Source organism: Marmota marmota, unplaced genomic scaffold, assembly GCF_001458135.2.
Source record: "Marmota marmota marmota unplaced genomic scaffold, marMar, whole genome shotgun sequence".
In the NCBI taxonomy this organism is placed as follows: domain Eukaryota; kingdom Metazoa; phylum Chordata; class Mammalia; order Rodentia; family Sciuridae; genus Marmota; species Marmota marmota.
The window spans coordinates 33,101,476-33,105,369 of NW_025999932.1; the positions used below are offsets into that span (position 1 = coordinate 33,101,476).

At 33.7% G+C, this 3,894-nt stretch overlaps 1 non-coding gene across 1 annotated transcript; it reads right to left on the reverse strand.

Annotated features, from left to right (window-relative positions):
- Positions 1-3,137: 3,137 nt before the first annotated feature.
- Trnaa-agc lies at positions 3,138-3,210 on the reverse strand. Its single transcript has one exon. It is a non-coding gene; the product is annotated as a tRNA-Ala (tRNA).
- Between the last annotated feature and the right edge of the window lie 684 nt (positions 3,211-3,894).

The window sequence follows — 3,894 nt, forward strand, 5'->3', positions numbered from 1 at the left end:
TTTTTTTTTTTTTTTTTTTTTTTTTTTTTTTTTTTTTGGTCACTCTGCCAACAAAATAGTAAGTTTCTTAGGACAGAGTTTGTTGTTTATTTATTTATCCTTATGGCTTAACCATCTAGCACAGCAGTGCAATATTCCCTTGGCAAACCTTCATGGAGTACTTGCTATGAATTAGTCACTGTGCTATGAACCAGACACTATTTGCCATAATCTTAGTGTTCTTTCCTAACTTCCTATAGCAAGGAGAAAAGATGCTTCCCTACCCACCACCCAAAAAGAAAATACTACCTCTCATTTCCTTGAGAATATGTCACCTTAGGGCCTCTCTGCCTCTGTGATAGACACTGGCTACCTCTCTCCTCCAGGGAGAAGTTGTACCAAGATGGATTCAGTGTCTCATGGTGTCGTATGCCCTAGGCACTGCCTGTGATTTATGTCAGCCCACAGAGGGATAAGAAGAGCTCAGAGTCCTTGCCCATGCATTATGCATGTAATGTATGACTCTTAATGAGCCACTTATGCAGAATGCCACTAGCAAAGTGGGGAATAATATTGTATTTGATAGACCTCTACTAGACAGCCTGATTATTATTGCTAGTTTGTAAGAACTTATGTAAATCATAGCCACCACTTCTCATAAAATTACTGAAAGTCAGATTTTTTTTTCTATTACTAAAATTTGGTATGTCATTTCAGTGATTTGCAAAAGGAAATGATTATGTTATACTGAGGAGTCAAACAAATTCTGATATCCAAATAGTTATTTTCCTTCATTCACGTCACCAGGATTAGAGACATGAAATGTATTCCAAGAAAGAAACCGTATTTAGACTACACTTTCATTTGAGGACATTATCTCTTTTAATAGCCTGGTTTTCCCCTACCTAATATTATCTCAAACACTTGTGAAATGTGTTGATATTTATAACACACCAGTACTTTCAGTCACATAAATTCCCAGATAATATCAGAATAATACTATGTTGAGTAAAACTTTTAATATTTCTACTACATATATTTTTTTTTCTGAGTTAAAACTCATTGATCTGCATCTGGGAATGTAACTTGGTAGAGCACTTGCCTTCCATGTATGAGACCTGGGTTTGAAGGAAAAAATAAAATAAAATAAAGCTCATAAAAAGTCTCATATAGCTTAACTACACATTTTTACAAAACCATCTACACACAATGTAAAGCTGTATTCAAATATTTAAGTACCTGGCCAGACAGACATCAACATGCAGAAATTCTGAGCTATTACAAAGACAAATCATGACTGTATCAAAAAAATATTTGTTTGGCTACATAATTAAGAGAAAAAAGTTTCATACTTTAAGTCACAAGGTACACATTTTTAAATATTATAATTACATTATTCTAAAGTCTAAAATAATAGTTCAAAACCTAGAAGAAAAGTTCTCATTGGAGAATGAGGTATTACAACTATTCTTCATAACCCCAGAATAAGTATCTTTGAGTATAATAGTTTTTTTTATACCAGGAATACATCAAAGAAACTTAACAGCCTTACAAATAAAATTACAGGCCTCCTTCTTCTGGATGGTACTGTGGCCGATGTGGGTGTGTACACACTGACATCAATGCATCCTCAGGAAAAACTCAGGGCACAATCTCTTCCTAGGTGGTGCTGGGCTGCAGTTCTCTGGGCCCATGTTCCCTACGGGCTTCAGCTCTCCCAGCTCTACGTGTGTTTTCAGGGGATGAGTCTAGTTACAATTCATAAAACTGACTTTGATTCTCCTGTCCATTCTCTGTTCACTAAGCTTCTGTCCATTCTTAGCACAGTCCTTTCCATGACATAAGAAGGAAGCAATTATTTCTTCAAGTTTCTTGCCATGGATATATTTTTTACTTCCCCAAATCTTGGACTTTTTCCTTTTTTTTTTCATTTCTACTGTAACTCTCTTCTTCACATCCCATTAATTCCATTGCAATGACTTCCTCAAACTGCAACCTCATTCAGCTTACAGAGAGATGGCTGCCTTGCTAATCTTTTCTTCATTATCATTATAATGATAATGATGCCTTCAGAATCTCCAATGTCTACCACTAATTTCATTTCCAAATCTTAATGCTTTATTAATAATGACTCTCTAAGCTCAGAAACTTCAGCCTACTCATCAATCCTTTTCTTTATACCCCTAAAGAGCTGGTTTTCACCCTGAGTGTCTATTAGGAAGGGGGAGGTCTAACTACAACTCTGAATTTTCTTTCATGTATTTCTTTAGCCTATAGTCTCTCTCTTATTCTTCATTTATCCAAATCTATCCTTTAATTTCCAACTCAAGTCCAGCTCCTTTATTAAACCTTCCTACTTTCTACTATAATGACCTTCTTTTCTCTGAGCAATCACAGTCTTTACCTAGCAATATATATTATTTAATTGTATATTATTCAGAATTCCCTTCTAGTTATTTAATATAATATTTTATTGGCTGGTATATCAAATTTGGTTGACTATTTTCAAATCAAATCTTTTTTTTTTTAAAGAGAGAGAGAGAGAGAATTTCAATATTTATTTTTCAGTTTTCGGCAGACACAACATCTTTGTTTGTACGTGGTGCTAAGGATCGAACCCCGGGCCGCATGCATGCCAGGCGAGCGCGCTACCGCTTGAGCCACATCCCCAGCCACAAATCAAATCTTTTTTTAAAATTATAATTATTATTCTGATACTGAGGATTGGACCCAGAGCTTGGTGAATGCTAAGGGCACACTCTTACCATTGAGCTACACCCCCAACCCCTATATATCGATTTTGATATGCAAAGTCAGAAGATATCAGATAATTCATTCACAAGAGAAGTAAAAAACTACATTTTTCTTCTAAGAAATCAATGTGAATAATGAACATTGTATATAAGCATTAAAGTAAAAGCAAGTTCATTAAGTTCAAACTAATACAAATTAGTTTACTTATTAGTGCATTCACCAGTTGTTCTGATAATTCTTTATAAGTTGTAAGAAAAGGAAGATAAGAAACCTAACTATTCTTACAAGAAAGAATATCATTAAATTTTATAAGAAAATAAACCAAAATTTAATAAAATTTAAGTTTCAAGGTAAGTTATTTTTTAAAGTATTATATTTAGTACTAAGTTATATTGTTAATTTTTTTATGGTGCTGGGAATTGAACCCAGGGCCTTGAACTTGCTAGGCAAGTGCTCTACCATTGAGCTACACCCATATCTTAGTATTAAGTTATGATGTATTTAGTCATTTAAAGTTAGATACACATATTTTGTTTTATATAACTGACATTTTTTTAAAGAGAAAATTATCTCTTTACTTTATCCAGTCAATCCTTGACTGCTTGGTCTTGCACGTAGTAAATATTCAACAGTTATGTCTTCAAGTTCCTTATTATGAACACTTCCTTATTTACAAATTTCCTAACTTTTCCTTTATCTCATTATTCCCAAAACCGCCCTGTCTGGCCCTATTATTATTATTTCTGGCCCTATATAATATTTTAAAATATTAAACAATAATTATGAGCAGTTGTTAAATAAACATATTCACCTAAAATGAATTTCTGGTGCTGTTTTGGTTGCTTAGGTCAAAGTGGTACATTGGAACAGGGATGTAACTGTGAATCAATAGGATTGGTTCTTATATAAAAAGGTAGCATTTGCCTACCTTTATTATATAAAGTATTTATCAAGTGGCTTCTCAGTTAATTCTAAGCCTTACCCCCTGCCTTACATGTATTTTGTATTTCTTTGTTCATGGATATATGATGGTATATGTCAATTTAAACAGAATTTTAACCATAAGTAACCTGAATTGGGGTTTCTGGAGTTGGATCTCTACTGTGATTAGATCTTAAATGTTAATGACTACATTTTCAGTAAAAAAAAAGGGGGGGGGGG